Below are 19,803 nucleotides of genomic sequence, written 5' to 3'. Positions count from 1 at the left end.
TTGGAAACCGACCATAAGCCACTTATATCCCTCTTTTCTGAAAATAAGGGGATAAATATGAATGCATCGGCCTGCATCCAGAGATAGGCGCTCACTTTTTTTTTTTGAAATTCGTAGCCAATCGTTCCAATTCTTTGTCAAATCACAAACGCCAGAGGTCACCTTGCACACATCAAGGATCACTCTGCGCCAATGCTCTTAGCCAAAAGGCCTAGAGCCACTGCACCGTTCCTGGAAGTACTGCAATACCAGGTTCGTGCCATGGAGGTGGATGGGTCAGGCCCCCCACACACCTCCATGGAGGTGGATGGGTCAAGCCACCCCACCCACCTCCTATTTCCAAAAAAGCAAGCATATACCTTCCTGATCCAGGGAGAACCACCTTGGGGTTATGGTGGTTACTCCCCTGTCAGGTCAGTTACGCATGATCTTAGCCAAAAGGCCGAGAAGCGATGAGATAGCGCTCACATTTTTTTTTTTTTGGAAATTCGTAGCCAATCGTTCCAATTCTTTGTCAAATCACAAACGCCAGAGGTCACCTTGGGCCCATTCAAGGATCACTCTGCGCCAATGCTCTTAGCCAAAAGGCCTAGAGCCACTGCACCGTTCCTGGAAGTACTACAATACCAGGTTCGTGCCATGGAGGTGGATGGGTCAGGGCCCCCACACACCTCCGTGGAGGTGGATGGGTCAGGCCACCCCACCCACCTCCTGTTTCCAAAAAAGCAAGCATATACCTTCCTGATCCAGGGAGAACCACCCGGAGGTCATGGTGGCTACTCCCCTGTCAGGTCAGTTACGCATGATCTTAGCCAAAAGGCGAGATAGCGCTCACATTGTCCGCATACAACTATGCCATCTGCCACAGGCCAGGCACAGAAAACTGTGCCGATGCTCTCAGTAGGCTACCATTGCCCACCACAGGAGTGGAGATGGCCCAGCCTGCAGATTTAATTATGGTAATGGAAGCATTCGAGACTGAGCAATCATCTGTTACAGCCCGACAGATTAGAACCTGGACAAGCCAGGACCCCTTACTGTCCCTAGTAAAAAATTGTGTGCTCCACGGGAGTTGGTCTCGTGTCCCGTTAGAGATGCAGGAAGAAATAAAGCCGTACCAGCGGCGCAAAGATGAAATGTCTATACAGGCAGACTGCCTCCTATGAGGTAATCGGGTAGTTGTGCCAAAAAAGGGCAGGGACACTTTCATCAGTGATCTCCACAGCACCCACTCAGGCATTGTAGTGATGAAAGCGATAGCCAGATCTCATGTGTGGTGGCCCGGTATCGATGCAGACTTAGAGATCTGTGTGCACAAATGTAATACATGTTCCCAGTTAAGCAATGCACCCAGGGAGGCGCCACTAAGTTTATGGTCTTGGCCCTCTAAACCGTGGTCTAGGGTTCATGTTGACTATGCAGGCCCATTCTTGGGAAAAATGTTTTTAGTGGTTGTAGATGCATACTCCAAATGGATTGAATGTGTGATAATGTCGACAAGCACGTCCGCTGCCACCATTGAAAGCCTATGGGCTGTGTTTGCCATGCATGGCCTGCCTGATGTCCTTGTAAGTGACAATGGGCCGTACTTTACCAGTACCGAATTCAAGGAATTCATGACCTGCAATGGGGTCAAACATGTCACGTCTGCCCCATTTAAGCCAGCGTCCAACGGTCAGGCAGAACGAGCAGTTCAAACAAATCAAGCAGAGCTTGAAAAGGATAACTGAAGGCTCACTGCAGACTCGCCTATCCTGAGTCCTGCGTAGTTACCGCACAAGACCCCACTCGCTCACCGGGGTCCCTCCCGCTGAACTGCTCATGAAAAGGGCACAAGACAAGGCTCTCATTAGTCCACCCTGACCTACATGAACAGGTAGAGAGCAGGCAGCTTCAACAGAATACATATCATGATAGCGCAAATGTGTCACGTGAAATTGAAGTAAATGATCCTGTATTTGTGTTGAACTATGGACAAGTTCCCACGTGGCTTGCTGGCACTGTCTTGTCCAAAGAGGGGAGTAGGGTGTTTGTGGTCAAAGTCGCAAATGGACTCACCTGCAGGAAACACTTGAACCAAACCAAACTCAGATTTACAGAATATGCAGAACAACCCACAATAGACTCTACCTTTTTCGACCCTCCAACACTCACACGAGTGGCAACCACGAAGCAGAACCCATCACCCGCAGCAGCCCAGCAAGGCTCACCACCCCCCAGCAGTCCAGCAAGGCCAGCTGCGCAGCAGCCCAGTGAAGGCCCAACAAACGACTCACCAAAACCAGCATTTGCACCGAGATGGTCAACCAGGGAAAGGAAGGCCCCAGATCGACTCACATAGTAAATAGTTACATTATTGACTTTGTGGGGGGGGAGTGTTGTTATATATGTAAACCTGTAATTACCATGTCTAATCACCAGAGGACTTATCCACTGGAGTCCTAAGGGATCCCACAATCCCTTGGGAGCACCTGTATATAATAAGACCTCACAGGCTGGAGAGGCACTCTGAAATCTGCAATAAAGGACTACAGTCACACTTACTTTGAGCTTGCAGCCTCTAGTCTGAATCTTTAACCAAGACATAACAGTAACTAACCTCTTGCACCCTTTAGGAACATAGGAACAGGAGTAGGTCATTCAGCCGCTCGAGCCTGTTCCACCATTCAATTAGATCATGGCTGCTCTATACCTTAACTCCATCTACCTGCCCCCCCCCCCCTTGGTTTCGTATCCCTTAATACCCTTGGCTAAAAAAAGACTATCAATCTCAGTTTTGAAATTTTCAATTGACCCCCAGTCTCAGCAGCTTTTTGGGGAAGAGAGTTCCAGATATCCACTACCCTTTGAAGTTCACATTTACGATTGAGGATATTAACACCTGAACAGATATTGGCCCTATTAATGAATCGAGCAGTGCTGGGCCATTTAAATCTCATATGTACCATAACAAGAAACAGATAAGGAATTGCATCACAGATTTTACATAGAATTTTACAGCACAGAAGCAGGCTATTCAGCCCAATCGGGCTATACTGGTGTTTATGCTCCACACGATGTCTCCTCCCAACTGACGTCATACCCTTCAGTCAACATACCCTTCTATTCCTTTCTTCCTCATCTGCTTATCTCGCTTCCCCTTAAGTGTATTTATGTTATTCGCCTCAACTATTCTCTGTGGTAGTGAGCTTCACATTCTCACTACTCTCTGGGTAAAGAAGTTTCTTTTAAACTCCTTATTGGATTTATTAGTGACTATCTTATATTTATGGTCTCTAGTTTTGTCCTCCCCCATAAGTGGAATTTTTTTTATATATATGTCTACAAATGTTCATTCATTCCTTTCCTGTCCCCTTTTCATAGAATCATAGAATGATGCAGCACTGGAAAGCAGCCGGACCATCATGCCTGTGCCGGCTCTTTGGTAGAGCCATCCAGTAAATCCCATTCTCCTGATCTTTTCCCAAAGCCCTGCAAATGTTTTCCCACTTGTGTTTATCCAATTCCCTTTTGATAGTTACTATTAAATCTGCTCCACCACCCTTTTAGGCAGCGCTTCCAGATCATAAAAACTCGCTGCGTAATAAATATTCTCCTCATGTCCCCCCTTGTTCTTTTGCCGATTATCTTCAAGCTGTGAACTCTGGTTACTGACTCTCCTTCCAGTGGAAACAGCTTCTCTTGATATACCCTGTCAAAACACCTTGTAATTTTGAACGCCTCTATTAAATCTCTCCATAACCTGTTCTGCTCTGAGAAGAACAGTCCAGTCTCTCCACATAACTGAAGTCCCACATCCCTGGTACCATTCTGATAAACCTCCTCTGCACCCTCTCCAAGGCCTTGACATCCTTCCTAAAGTGTGGTGTCCAGAACTGACCACAATACACTAGCTGAGGCTGAACCCAGTGTTTACAAAGGTTCCTCATTTCTGTACTCTATTCCTCTACTCATAAAGCCATGGATCCCATATGCTTTTTTAGCAGCCTTCTCAACGTCCTGCCACCTTCAAAAATTTGTGTGCTTACACTCTCTGTTCCTGCACCCCCTTTTAAATTGTACCATTTAGTTCATATTGCCTCTCCTCATTCTACCCACCAAAATGAATTACTTCACACTTCTCTGCATTAAATTTAATCTGTCATGTGTCTGCCCATTTTTTCAGTCTGCCTATATCCTCCCGAAGTCTGTTTTTATCCTCCTCATTATTTACTACATCTCCAAGTATCATATCATCTGTAAACTTTAATTTTTTTCCCCCCTAGCTCTGTATTTTCTTAAAAACTGTTAAAACTCTAAGGAGGCAAAATTTCCCCTTTTTATAGCCACTTTAGCGCCTCTGGGGGTGGCGCAAGACAGTTTTCACCTGGGGAGGGGGGCACTACCGACAGGGAGGTTGCGGAGGCGCCGTGCCCCGCGGTTAGCGCCCTGGACCGGCGCACAACCGGTGATGACATAATTGCTGTGTGCAGTGAACCCTCACTGCCCGTGCCAACCCCTTAACACCCCACGGGAGAAATTGTCCCGCAGGCCGTCAGGCTGGTGCAAGCGGGTGTCAAAGGAAGCTTGGCGGGTCGTGAAGCTGGCCGACATCCGCTCTTGGGGTGGTGATTAAAGGGGAGGGCGCCAGCGCCCCAGGCTGCCATCTTTTTTTGTCGGCCCACTCTCGGGTCGGCTCGATGATGGCGGCCCTAGCGCGGTCCGGGCCACCATCCTGCAGTCCGTCACTCCGTCTTGGGTGCCGGGCTGTTGGCCTGGTCACACATTGCTCTGGTGGCCCAGTGGAGGCCATCAGAGGCCGTACAGAGTGCGTAGCGGCCCTCCTCTTTAATCGAAGAGGCAGGGCATTGAAGCGTGTCATCCGCGTAGCACTGAACGTTTTGCCCCAGTCGCGCACCAGGACCCACCCCTAAAGGAAGTGGAGCGTGGGAGATTGTGATCCCGTTCCTTTCCGGGGTGATAAGGGCAATCCCGCGTCGGGGTGTGACTTCTGTGCCGGCGTGAAAAGCCCCAGCCCGGGATAAATAGTCATCGGCCTGAGACGTTAACTCTGTTTCTCTCTCCATAATTGCTGCCTGGCCTGCTGAGTTCTTTGCAGCATTTTCTGTTTTTATTTCAATTTCTGTGCTACTAGGGTCATTCTGGCTACCATTAGGAGACACCAGCAGGTTAGCCAGTTTGTAGTTCACGCCGGCATCACACGGGTAACAGCTGCCCTTTTTGGTTATGTGTCTTGTTACATAAAGTTCAGCATTTGCCTGCGACACCAGAAGGAGCAGGACACCCAAACTTTTTAGTTCACAGAATCTTACAGCACAGAAGGAGGGCATTCAGCCTGCTCTTTGAAGAAGCTGTCCATTATATTATCTCTCTTGTTCCTTCTGAGTTCCATATATGCTGTACTACAAGATCTTCTCATTCCCAAACCCCAACTAGGTTGAAATCAAGAATTACCACACTCGCTTCTGCTCAAACTCATTTTTTGCAGGATATTAAAACTATGGAACTCCTTACCTCATTCAATTCTATAGCCTTTGGGATAAACACATTGCCATCACCTAATCATTACAACCTTGTTGATATACCACCACACAACAGGCCTTGGCACTTGTTATGTATTGATGCTTGGAATCACTAGACATCAGGGGGCGCCACTTTCAGAGGTCATCGGGTTGTACGCATGTGTGCGCGGGCCCAGGTATATAAGAGCGAGTACCATGTCATGTGTACACTTTGGCCGCGAATAAAGTTATACCAGGTTTGCACCTGAGTGAGTTTACAGTAACAAGTCTTTCGAGTCATTCTATACATTACATTTGGCGACGAGGTAACTTAAGAACCGTCTCATGTACAATGGGCACCATTGGAATTCTGGAGAGATTCGTGGATGCCGAGGATTGGGCGGATTTTATCGACCAACTGGATCAGTATTTCATGGCCAACAAAATGGAGGAAGCTGGTGATGCAGTTCGGCGCAGGGCAGTTTTCCTCACCGTTTGTGGTTCAAAAATTTATGGCCTCATAAAGAATCTTCTCTCGCCTGCACGTCCAACGGACAAAGAGAATGGGGATTTGTGCGCTCTGGTGCATGAACATCTCAAACCAAAAGAGGGGATCATCATCTCACGCTATCACTTCTGTACGCATGTTCGTGTTGAGGGCCAGGATGTGTCGGGATTCGTTGGCAACTTAAGACGTCTGGCTGAGCCGTGTAAGTTTGGAAACGCGTTGGAAGACATGCTGCGAGATTTCTTCGTGATAGGCATCAACCATGATGTGATCCTTCGGAAATTATTGGTTGCACAAACGCTGGATTTGAGCAAGGCCATCGCGACTGCTCAGGCATGCATGGCGACTGATGATAATTTAAGGCAGATTTCATCGAAGAGTCGGAGCTCCACAGCAAGTACTGTAAACAAGATTGTGTAGTCATCTGGCAGAGCTGCTTATGGCAGGGCCTACTCGACTGCTTATGTGAAACCTGTAGCTGCTCAAAGTCCGCCAATTGGTACAAATCCGATTTCACCCTGTTGGCATTGTGGGGGCTATCATCGGCCTCATCAGTGTTGGTTTAAACAGTACATCTGTAAAGGCTGTTCGAAAGTGGGGCATCTTCAGCGAATGTGCCCACAACTGAGCAAGCGTGCTGCTGCTCATCACATTGATGATGACCAGTCCAGTGCTGGCCCAGATATGCAACCCAAGATACCCGAGGAGGAAGTGTATGGCCTGTATTCGTTCCTGACAAAGAGCCAACTGATAATGGTTAATGTGAAGCTGAATTGCCTGCCTGTATCAATGGAGCTGGACACGGACGCAAGTCAGTCGATAATGAGCCAAAGGACATTCGACAAGCTGTGGGACAATGAGGCTGCGAAGCCTAAGCTGAGTTCAGTCAATGCCAAGTTGCGTACTTACACTAAGGAACTCATACCAGTGATTAGCAGTGCAGTAGTCAAGCTGTCGTATGATAGTGTGGTTCACGATTTACCATTAAGGATCATCCCAGGCAATGGTCCAATGCTGTTCGGCAGGAATTGGCTTGAGAAAATCAATTGGAATTGGAATGATATCAAAGCGTTGTCCTTGGTGGATGACACTTCGTGTGCTCAAGTGCTGAAGAAGTTTCCTTCTTTGTTTGAACTGGGCATTGGCAATTTTACTGGAGCCAAGGTGCAGATTCACCTGGATTCTGATGCAAGACCTGTCTATCATAAAGCTCGGTCTGTTCCCTAAATGATGAGGGGGAAGGTCGAAATTGAGCTTGACAGACTCCAACGTGAAGGGGTCATATCACCGGTCAAATTTAATGAATGGGCCAGTCCATTTGTTCCTGTGTTAAAGAGTGATGGCACTGTCAGGATCTGTGGAGACTGCAAGGTTACGATTAACCGATTTTTGAAACAGGATCAGTATCCGCTACCGAAGGCTGATGACCTGTTCGCCATGCTAGCTGATGGAAAGTTGTTCACTAAACTGGATCTGATGTCAGCCTATATGAAACAGGAGCTTGTCGACACTTCGAAGAAACTCATCTGCATCAACAGCATAAAGGATTGTTTGTCTACAACAGGTGTCCTTTTGGAATCCATTCAGCTGCAGCCATATTTCAGAGGAATACGGAGAGTTTACTGAAGTCCATTCCTAGAACTGTCATGTTTCAAGATGACATTCTGGTCACAAGTTGTGGCACTGCTGAACATCTGAACAATCTTGAAGAAGTCCTACATCGTCTGGACAAAGTGGGACTCAGGCTGAAACATTTGAAGTGTGTCTTCATGGCACCTGAAGTTGAATTCCTGGGGAGGAAGAATGCTGCTGATGGCATCAGGCCTACTGATTCAAAAACCAAGGCCATCAAAAATGCACCCAGATCTCAGAATGTGACGGAGCTGCGTTCATTCCTTGGGCGACTCAACTACTTCGGTAATTTCTTACCCAGATTGAGCACTTTATTAGAGCCACTGCACATGCTGCTCAGAAAAGACAACAATTGGGTCTGGGGTGTATCTCTAGATAGAGCTTTTGAGAAAGCCAAGAATCTGCTCTGTTCAAACAAGCTGCTTGTTCACTATGATCCGTGTGAGCGTCTGGTATTGGCCTATGATGCTTCATCGTATGGGGTTGGCTGTATACTCCAACAAGCAAATGAGTTGGGTAAGCTACAACCTGTTGCGTATGCTTCGAAAAGTTTGTCAAAGATGGAAAGAGCTTACAGCATGGTAGAAAAAGAAGCTTTGGCCTGTGTGTATGGGGTCAAAAAGATGCATCAGTACTTGTTTGATCTTCGTTTTGAACTCAAAACGGATCACAAGCCACGCACTTCATTGTTTTCGGAAAACAAAGGTATTAATACCAATGCATCGTCCCGTATCCAGAGGTGGGCGTTGACATTGTCTGCCTATGATTATGTTATTTGTCATAGACCTAGCACTGAGAATTGTACCGATGCACTGAGTCGTCTGCCGTTGCCCACACCTGAAGTGGAGACGCCTCAACCTGCAGATCTACTGTTAGTAACTGCTGCTTCTGCGAGTGAAAGAACTCCTGTCACTGCTCAACAAGTGACTATCTGGACCAGCCATGATCCTATTTTATCGGTTGTGAAACATTGTGTCCTCAGTGGTGATTGGTCTGTAATACCTATGGAGAAGTGTGATGAGACCAAACCTTACAACCATCGCAAAGATGAACTATCCATTCAGTCAGATTGTCCACTGTTATGCCTAAGAAAGGCAGAGAAAAATTTGCACGTGAACTACATAGCACTCATCCAGGTATCGTCATGATGAAAGCCATTGCCAGGGCTCATGTTTGGTCATCTGGAATTGACTCTGATCTGGAACCATGCGTGCATCAGTGCAATACTTGCATGCAGCTAAGTAAAGTACCAGTGGAATCTCCGTTGAGTCTTTGGTCATGGCCATCTAAACCATGGTCGAGGATACACATCGATTTTGCAGGGCCTTTCCTGGGAAAGATGTTTTTTGTTGTGGTGGATGCATATTCAAAGTGGATAGAGTGTATTATTATGTCATCCAGTACGTCCACAGCTACTATTGAGAGCCTTCGTGTCATGTTTTCTACTCATGGTTTGCCTGACATTGTTGTGAGCGATAATGAATCTTGCTTCACAAGTCTTGAGTTTCAGGAGTTCATGAAACTCAATGGTATCAGACATGTAAGGTCTATTCCATTCAAACCAGCATCAAACGATCAAGCAAAGCATGAAACATGTGACTCAGGGTTCACTGCATACTCGTTTGTCATGTATATTGCTCAGTTACAGAACAAGACCTCACATGCTTACCGGGGTCTCCCCTACTGAACTACTGATGAAGAGAAGTCTCAAGACCAAGCTTTCTCTTGTTCATCCTGATTTGAATGATCATGTTGAAAACAGACGTCAAAGTCAGCAATGGTATCATGATCGTGCTGTTGTGTCACATGACATCTCTGTCATCAATCCAGTTTATGTACTGAACTATGGTCAAGGTCCAAAGTGGATCGCCGGTACTGTTACGGCCAAGAAGGGTAACAGAGTGTTTACTGTCATGCTCAAGAATGGGCAAACATGCAAGAAACATGTTAATTAGATAAAACTGCGGCACACGGATGAACCGGAGCCGGTTGAGGAAGATGCAGTCAGTGGTCAACCAACCAATGTTCATTCATCAGACGACTCTGCTGTCATTACTGAATCTGAACTTTCAGTTTCTGATAGGGTCATTACCACTCCCATCAGATCGGTTACTCAGCCTCCAGCCATAATTGAATCACAATGCTCGCCCAGAACTGGAGTTGAACTGAGACAATCAACTCGTGAGCAAAAAGCCCCAGACCGTCTTAATTTGTAAAGAGACTGATACTAAGCTCTGGAAGGGGGCTGTTATGTCTTGATGCTTGGGGTCACTAGACACCAGGGAGCGTTACTGTCGGAGGTCATCGGGCTGTATGCGCGTGTGCGCAGGCCCTGGTACATAAAAGCGCGTACCATGTCACATGCGCACTTTGGGTGCAAATAAAGTTGAACCAGGTTTGCACCTGAGTGAGCTTACAGTAACAAGTCTTTCGAGTCATTATATACATCACAGCACTTTACCTTAGTTGTTCAATTAAAGAAAATCAGACATCCTGCATGGATGGCTCAGGTGGGAACTGGGAATGTACTTTACAGAGGTTAATGGCCCATTGTTGGGACAGAGTGGGGAAGGTTACTCCATTATCTGACATATTTGACCTAAGAGTCTGTGATGGGGCTATCTTGAGGTATCTTTACTTTGTAACTAAACCATGCCTGATCAGGAGGCAGCGGATGCTAACATTAAATGCACAAAATGGAAAACTGTTAAGGGGTGGAAGTTTGGTCGCACCTCTATTGCGGCGTTAACCCAGGCGGAGCGGTAGATTTTGCGCCGGCAAATGGTTTGCATCTCCAGTCGCAAAATTCACCAGCTGGGCCCTGAGTGTGGAGTGGAGAGCAAAGGAAGGCGTTCCACACCTCTTGTAGGGCGCTAGGCTGGCTAAGCAAATGAAAATCCCGAGGCAAACAACCGGCTTGGGAGCACCCTAAGAGAGGTTTCCGTGGAAAAACAAAATCTGAAAAAGCCACCAAAAACATTCCCAATACTTTCCTGATGCCACATCCACATGAATCGCCAAAGTAAAAAAAAACAATCACAGGTCGACATTCCTTCCCTCACTGCGGCCACTGCAGCTCGGACCGGCCGCTTTCCCTGGTGGTCCCACCAGGGGACGCTGCGAGGCGCTACGGATCGGGCGAGTGTCACATAGTGAGCCGGTGTCGCAACCAGGGCCATTGCACACCGGCGTGCCTCTCCCGGGCGATACTGCAAACCCGGCACCAAATGTCCCGGCAGGGCACTGGAAGCTGGCCGCCTGCCCCGAAATGCTTCCCACCACCATTACCGCCCCTCCGGGGTGAAAACAGAGGCAGCAACGGACCAAAAATCCAGCCCCTATTTTTTAAAATATATTTTTGCAGTGTGGGTACTGTTAGCAAGGCCACATTTATTGCCCATCTATAGTTGCCCTGTGAAGTTGGTGGTGAGCTATTGAAGTTTGTGTGCTGATAGAAATCTCATAATAGTGTTGGGTAGGGAATCCAAGTACATTGACCCAGCGACGATGAATAAACAAGAACAACCTGCAATTATATAGCACCTTTAAAGTACTAAAACATCCCAAGGCACTTCACAGGAGATATTAGGTGACCCAAAGCTTGGTCAAAGATGTAGGTTTTAAGAATTGTCTTAAAGGAGGAGATAAAGGTGGAGAGGGGGAGAGGTTTATGGAGCGAATTCCAGAGCTCAGGGCCGAGGCACCTGAAGGCTCGACCACCAATGGTGGGGCATAGGAAATCGGGGATGCACAAGAGGCCAGAATTGGACAAGTACAGAGATCTGGGAGGGTTGTAGGGATGGAGGAGGTTACAGTGATACGGCGGGGCAAGGCCATGAAAGGATTTGAATATGAGGTTGGTCATTTTTAAATCTGAGGTGCCGACTTTTGGATGAGATGTTTAACCGAGGCTCTTGGGTGGATGTAAAAGATCCCGCGGCACTATTTCGAAGAGGGGCAAGGGAGTTGTTCCCGGTGTCCTGGTCAATATTTGTCCCTCAACCAACATCTCTAAAATCAGATTATCTGGTCATTCATTTCTTTACTAATTGTGGGAGCCTGCTGTGTGCAAATTAGCTGCTGTGTTTCCTACGTTACAACAGTGATCAAACTTCAAAAGTACATCATTGGCTGCAAAGCTCTTTGGGACTTCCTGAGGTCATGAAAGGTGCTGTATAGATGCAAGTCTTTCTTTCCTGCACGAAAGTACATTCTCTTTGTTTTAGCAATATTCTTTGCCAGTCTCGTTGGGATTAGGAATGTTATCCTGTGGGGAATGATAAGTACAAATTCTATTCCCTTTACTCGATGGTTCAGTGTTTTAGGGCAGCGGTGTTGTCTTTTGCTATCAATCTCCTGAAAGTCCTTTCTGGCTGGCTTGGTCTTTTCCTCGTCACAGCTTGGAGAAAATCGATGTAGCTTTATTTACTTTAAGAGATAAGAATTCCCTTTCATATTAGTTTGTGATTTGTTTGAATAGAATCTCCGTTAAGAGCACCAATCACCATGCTCCTATGTAAATGTCCAGTTGGCCGTTGCCATGGAGATGATTGTGTGCCTAGTGACACCTGAATATAAAGACTTGTGGGGTCGACAATCCCATCTCCCCTGCCTGGTTGGAGCATTCAAAAACTGGCCCGTCCAAACCAGCCGAATCATCCTCTCCAGATATCACCGTTTAAAGAGCTGTTCTCTTTGCAAATTCTCTACCTCTTTCATTTAAAGGTCAGACAGATGCTTATTTTTCTCAATATGCAGTGCACTTTGATCGTACACTGCTTGCAAACAGAATTGTTTTTTTCATTTACTCTGGATATTTTTGGCATTCAGGACCACTCTCATCAGTGAACTGTAACTTCCCACGTAGAAATACAGCTCAGAAACAGGCCACTCAGCCCAAACACTGTTTATGCTCCACATGAGCCTCCTCCCATATGAATCGTACATTAAGCCAGACTGTGACGGATGCTTTCACTGCCAAGCTAATAGTAAAGAAAATGTGAACTGTAGCAATGAGTGGATTTTACAGCAGATTTAAGCTTAATTATCTCCTCGAATAAGTAAAAAAAAATAGCAGCCATGATTGCTGTGCGAAACTAGAATGTTTTGTTTTTCCAATATCGAAGGAAGCTCTGTGATCTGATTTTCTCTTTCCGAAGGACACAGTTCCAGTATTTTCCAGGAAATGACCAGGAAAAAAAACATTTAAATAAAGAAAAGAAAGACTTGCATTTCTATAGTGCCTTTCACAACCACTGAGCATCTCAAAGCGCTTTACAGCCAATGAAATATTTTTTGGAGTGTAGTCACTGTTGTATTGTAGGAAATGCATCAGCTAATTTGTGCACAGCAAGCTCCCACAAACAGCAATGTGATAATCTGTATTTGTTATGTTGATTGAGGGGTAAATATTAGCCAGGGCACCGGGGATAACCCCCCTGCTCTTCTTTGGAATAATGCAATGGGATCTTTTACATCCACTTGAGAGAGCAGACAGGACCTCGGTTTCATGTCTCATCTGAAAGACGGCACCTCCGACAGTGCAGCACGGCACTGGAGTGGCAGCCTAGATTTTGTTGTGCTCAAGTCCCTTGAACCCACAACCTTCTGACTCAGAGGCTAGAGTGCTACCTACTGAGCCACAGCTGACACTGTGAAGAATCAATCCAGGGACCTATCGGTCTCTATGAATTAGTACTATACTGTGCTATACCTTTACCCACTACACATAAGAACAGGACTTGGCCATTCATGCCCTCGAACCCGTTCCGTCACTCAACGAGATCATGGCTGATCTGTATCCTAACCTCGTCTACCTGCCTTGGCTCCATATCCCTTAATAACCCTTGTCCAGCAAAAATCTATCGATATCAGATTTATAATTAATTGAGCTGCCATTTATTGTTTTTTTTAAATGGGAGAATGTGCCACACCTCTGCCACCCTTTGCATGAAGACATGTTTCCTAACTTCTCTCCTAAATTGCCCGGCTCAGTAACTCTCCATTCAATTCAAAAAAAGCTGCCAATTAACCACACGTCTGATCAAATCCCTGGAGATGTTTGTATGTGAACACAATAACTTGGCCCCTCCCTCACACACCTTACCAACATGAGTCATTGATTCTGACAATTGTATCAAGCTAAGACATTTTCTTTTCTGTGAGTGAACACCTTATGTATCATGACAATATTAAGCCATGTTAAGCCACTCCACAGATCTAGGCTAACACTCCAGTGCAGTGCTGAGGGAGTGCTGCACTGTCGGAGGTGCTGTCTTTCAGATGAGACATTAAACTGAGGCTCTGTCTGCTCTCTCAAATGGATCTCAAAAGATCCCACGGCACTATTTCGAAGAAGAGTAGGGGAATTATTCCCGGGGGCCAAAATTCAGCCTCCCAATAAGGCCTCTGGCTGCCTGAAGCTCGATAAATTCAGTTCGAGGCTTTTTGCTGCAGTGTTACGATCCGCTCCACTCCTGCAGATGCGTCTTAAAGATGTCATCAGTGCATGCACCACAGCGGAGCTGCCCGGGGAGGGAATTCACCTGACAAAATCTCCTGGCCATCGCTCGGTGCCCCCGACAGCTTTTTGTGCTGGGGCACTCCTTGTTGGTTGTGGGCGCCGCCGCCCTTAAAGGAGAGGTGGCTCTGCCGGCGACACCATTTTGTTTTTTTTTGTCGGCCAACTGCCAGGTCGGGCTGACAATTATGGTCCTGGGTTCGGCCGGGTCGCCAACAGGCAACCTGGCACCCCCTCTTGGGTGGCAGGCCGCTGGCCCAGCTGAAACCCTGCCTCGGGGCCCAGTGAACCTAACTAAAAAAGATGCAGAGCTTGCAGCCACTCTCCCCTTTAACTGAAGCAGAGAGACATTGTGACGCGTCAGTGAGGTGATGTCATTGGCGCGGCGCTGATGAGTGACAGCTGTGGCCACTCCGCACCGCCCCCATGGTAAGGCCTCTTCCGCCCCGCTTGAAAAAAAGTGCAAGGAACTGAATTTCTCCGGATAGGCCATCGCCTCAGTTTAGTGGTGGCCAGAAGACTTCAAAAACAGTTAGTCCGCACCATTTTGAGTGGAGGAGAATTTTGGTGAATTGACTAATATTTATCTCTCAATTAACATCAATAAAACAGATTACCTGGTCATTATCCCATTGCTGTTTGTGGGAGCTTGCTGTGTGCATGTTGGCTGCCGTGTTTCCCACAATACATCAGTGACAACATCTCAAAAAGAACTTCTTTGGCTATAAAGCACTTTGAGACATCCGGTGGTTGTCAAAGGTGCTATATAAATGCAGGTCCTCCTTTCTTTTATAAATGTCTGATTTTTCTCACGGGGACATTTGACTTGTTGCCATGGTTGCAGCTATATTAACAACAACAGTCATTATGTGGACAGAGATGATAAATCTATTCATGAAGATAACCACAATTTGACATTTACAGTTTAATTCTCATTTAGGAAGATCGAAACAGGAGTAGGCCACTCAGCCCCTCGAGTCATTTACTTCGATCATGGCTGCTCTGTACCTCAGCTCCATTTACACGCCTTTGCACCATATCCCTGGATAGATGACCTCGCAAAATATTTAACAATCCCAGCCTTAAAAGCTCCAATTGTCCCAGAATCCACAGCATTTTGGGGAGGGAGTTCCAGATTTTCACTACGCTCTAGGGAAAATGGGCTTCCTGATTTTGCTCCAGAATGGCTTGATCAGGTCCCCATATTCTTGATTTTCCCACCAGAGGAAATCATTTTTCTGTATCTACCCTAGTGAATCCTTTAAATATTTTGAACACCTCGATTAGATCTGATATGTCCTTACTATACAGTATAAATGCACACGAGGCCCATACTTGAGAGAAGGTCACTCTGTGACCAGTTACCTTAAGAGATGAAGGTGGGTGGAGCTTCCCCTTTTATACCTGAAAGTTCACGTTAGGAGTGTCGCCCACAGGTTCACCTCCTTGTGGTCAATGTTATCAAGGTGTACAACTTAGGTCAGCTTATACATGGGTTACAATGATAGTTGAAGACATGACATCACCTCCCCTCCAAAGTCTTATTGGGATCACAGGTTAAGTCTCTCTGGTGGTTTACGCTCCCTTGTAGAGCGCCTGAGTTGGGGTTCCGGTTGTTGGGCGCTGGCCTGAGTGTCTGCTGTTTGCAGTGCCTGTCCGGACTGCTCACAGTGACTGGGCTCTCCTCTACTTGGTTCCAGTATTTGGTCACCTGTGGTGGAGTAAACACTACGTTGTGTTCTTCCTCTGCTTCCTCTATGGGGTTGCTGAACCTCCTTTTAGTTTGATCCACGTGTTTGCAGCAGATTTGTCCATTGGTAAGTTTAACTACCAAAACCCTATTCCCCTCTTTGGCAATCACAGTGCCTGCAAGCCATTTGGGCCCTGCAGCGTAATTAAGGACAAAAACGGTGTCATTGACATCAATGCATCGCCACCTCACATTCCTGTCATGGTAGTCACATTGTAACTGAAGCCTGCTCTCAACAATTTCTTTCATAGTAGGGTGTATAAAGGATAACCTGGTTTTGAGCATCCTTTTCATTAGCAGCTCTGCGGGTGGAACCCCTGTGAGCGAGTGTGGTCGGGATCTATTGGCCAACAGGAGGCGTGATAAGTAGCTTTATAGAGAACCCCCTTGGATTGTGAGCATCCCCTGTTTGATTATCTGCACTGCTCGTTCCGCCTGGCCGTTTGAGGCAGGCTTAAACGGTACCGTTCTGACATTGTTGATTCTATTGTCTGCCATGAAGTCCTGGAATTCAGTGCTTGTGAAGCACGGGACATTGTCGCTGACCAAGACATCTGTTAGACCATGAGCGGCGAACAATGCCCATAGACTTTCTACCGTGGCAGAGGATGTGCTTGAATTTAAAATGGTACACTCAATCCATTTGGAGTAGGCGTCTACTACAACCAAAAACATTTTTCCCATGAAAGGACCTGCGTAGTCCACATGGATGCGTGTCCATGGCTTGGCGGGCCAGGACCAGGGACTAAGGGGGGCTTTCCTGGGTGCGTTGCCCAGCTGAGCACACGTGTTGCACCTGCGAACACAAAGTTCCAGCTCTGCATCGATCCCTGGCCACCAAACGTGTGACCTGGCAATTGCCTTCATCATGACAATGCCCGGGTGCTCATTGTGAAGTTCTCTGATAAACACCTCTCTGCCCATCTGGGGCATGACTACTCGGTTTCCCCACAGTAGGCAATCGGCCTGAATTGTGAGTTCATCCTTGCGCCTATGAAACGGTTTAAATTCCTCAGGGCATGCCCCATACGAGGCTGCCCAGACCCCATTCAGGACACATTTCTTAACTAAAGACAATAGCAGGTCTTTATTTGTCCAGACTTTAATCTGACGGGCTGTCACAGGTGAGCCTTCGCTTTTGAAAGCTTCAACAGCCATGACCATCTCAGCATCATGCTCAGTTGCCCCCTCAGTGGTGGCTAGTGGGAGCCTGCTAAGTGCATCAACACAGTTTTCAGTGCCTGGTCTGTGTGTAGTCATAGGCAGCTAACGTGAGTGCCCACCTCTGTATGCGGGCCGATGTATTCGCATTTATGGCCTTGTTGTCAGCCAAAAGGGACGTTAGGGGTTTGTGATCTGTATCCAGCTCAAATTTCCTGCCAAACAGGTACTGGTGCATTTTTTTACTGCATATACACATGCTAGCGCTTCCTTTTCTACCATCCCGTAGCCCCTTTCTGCCTGGGACAGACTTCTGGAGACATTAGCTACCGGCTGTAACTGACCATTGGCATTCACATGCTGCAACACACACCCAACCTCATAGGACATTAAAACAAGTTTCTTACACAGGTCATATAATGTTAACAGTTTGTTGGAACATAACAAATTGCGTGCTCTATCAAAAGCCCTTTCCTGGCTGTCCTCCCAAACCCAATCGCGACCTTTGCATAGGAGCATGTGTAGCGGCTCTAACAGCGTGCTCAATTTGGGAAGAAAGTTACCAAAATAGTTCAGGAGCCCCAGGAACAAACACAACTCCGTCGTGTTACGGGGTCTGGGTGCTCTCTGGATCGCTTCCGTTTTGGATGCAGTAGGTCTGATCCCGTCGGCTGCTACCCTCCTCCCCAGGAATTCTACCTCTGGAGCTAAGAAGACGCATTTCGCCTTTTTCAGTCGCAGCCCTACCCGGTCCAGTCTGCGTAGCACCTCCTCCAGGTTGTAAATGTGTTTTTCAGTATCGCAACCTGTGATGAGGATGTCGTCTTGAAAAACCACCGTCCTTGGAATCGACTTGAGGAGGCTTTCCATATTTCACTGAAAGATCGCGGCGGCCGAGCGAATCCCAAACGGACATCTGTTATACTCAAACAACCCCTTGTGTGTCGTGATGGTGGTCAGCTTCTTCGACTCACTCACCAGCTCCTGGATCATGTAAGCTGAGGTCAGGTCCAATTTTGAAAAAAGTTTGCCACCGGATATTGTCGCAAAGAGGTCCTCCGCTCTCAGTAGTGGGTACTGGTCTTGGAGTGACACCCGATGGATGGTGGCCTTGTAATCATCACATATCCTGACTGACCCATCCGCCTTGAGCACCGGCACGATCGGGCTCGCCCAGTCACTGAATTCGACTGGTGAGATGATGCCTTCCCTCAACAGGCGGTCCAATTCGCCTTCTATCTTTTCCCGCATCACGTACGGCACTGCTCTGGCCTTGTGGTGTACTGGCCTGGCATCCGGGTTTATGTGAATCACTACCTTGGCCCCCATGAAAATGCCGATGCCGGGTTGAAATAATGAGTTAAATTTGTCCAGGACCTGTGAGCATGATACTCGGTCCACAGAAGAAATTGCATTGACATCGCCCCATTTCCAGTTCATGACAGCAAGCCAACTCCTCCCCAGTAGTGCGGGACCGTCCCCCAGGACAATCAAGAGTGACAACCTGTTCTCCGAATCTTTGTGGGTGACGACTACTGTGGCGCTGCCTAGCACCGGAATGATCTCCTTTGTATATGTCCGTAGCTGTGCGTCAATCGGCAATAATTTTGGCCTCCTGGCCTTGGACACCCACAACCTTTCGAACTGTTTGTTACTAATCAGGGACTGACTGGCCCCCGTGTCTAGCTCCATTAATACTCGGATGCCATTGAGGAGCACTTTCATCATTATCGGTGGCGTCCTGGTATATGAACTGTATATGTGCTCCACATGAACTCGCTGAACTTCAGCTTCCAGCGATTTCCCCCAGTATTCATTTGGCCTCGTAGGGCTTACATCGGGCCCGTACTCCTCGTACATCAACCTAGCTGCAGGCTTCCTGCACATACGCGCCAAGTGACCACTGACATTGCAGTTTCTGCAGGTATATTGCTGATAACTGCAAGCTCTGGCTGGGTGTTTGCCTCCACACCTCCAGCATGAGCTGGAGGCCCCGTTGTTCGAAACAAAAGGTCCATTACCAGTCGATCGTCTCTGACTGTCTCTGTAACTGTCCTTAAGCGCACCATTAACAGGTGTTGATGGCCCCATTACTGGCCGCATTGTCCCTTGCGATGGCATGAATCGCCATTCAGCCAGCCATTGTCTCTGTTGAATTCCCCCTTTGGGTTCAACTACATGCTGGGGCATGTCCGATTGCCCTTGTCTGCCTAGAGAACTGTGTGCCATGTTAACAATGTTGACTCCCTGGTCGTTTGCCGCATTTGAGCCAAGATTTTTGTCATACATCATTCTGGTCTCTTCCTCCCCTGAGATAAATGTCTGGGCTATCAGAGCCGCCGCTTCCAAGGTCAAGTCTTTGGTCTCAATCAGTTTCCTGAAAACCCCAGCGTACCCGATGCCCTCAATAAAAAAGTCTCGCAGCATCTCCGCTCTGCATGCATCTGGGAACTTACATAGGCTCGCCAGTCGCCGGAGATCTGCCACCAAGTCTGGAACGCTTTGCCCTTCTCGCCGCCGGTGCATGTAAAACCGGTGTCTCACCATGTGCGTGCTGCTCGCCGGTTTAAAGTTTTCCCCGATCAACTTACTGAGCTCTTCGAATGTCTTGTCCGCCGGCTTCTCTGGCGCTAGAAGGTCCTTCATCAGGGAGTACGTCCTGGATCCACAAACCATCAGGAGATGAGCCCTGCGTTTGTCGGCCAAATCCTGTCCCAACCATTCCTTAGTG

At 47.4% G+C, this 19,803-nt stretch overlaps 1 pseudogene; it reads right to left on the bottom strand.

Moving 5' to 3' along the window:
- Positions 1–215: 215 nt before the first annotated feature.
- Positions 216–454, bottom strand: LOC139263573 (U2 spliceosomal RNA; annotated as a pseudogene).
- Between the last annotated feature and the right edge of the window lie 19,349 nt (positions 455–19,803).

Source organism: Pristiophorus japonicus, chromosome 4 (genome assembly GCF_044704955.1).
Source record: "Pristiophorus japonicus isolate sPriJap1 chromosome 4, sPriJap1.hap1, whole genome shotgun sequence".
Lineage (NCBI taxonomy): Eukaryota > Metazoa > Chordata > Chondrichthyes > Pristiophoridae > Pristiophorus > Pristiophorus japonicus.
Note: the sequence above shows the minus strand (reverse complement) of the source record. Positions and strands in the feature narration are given on the sequence as shown.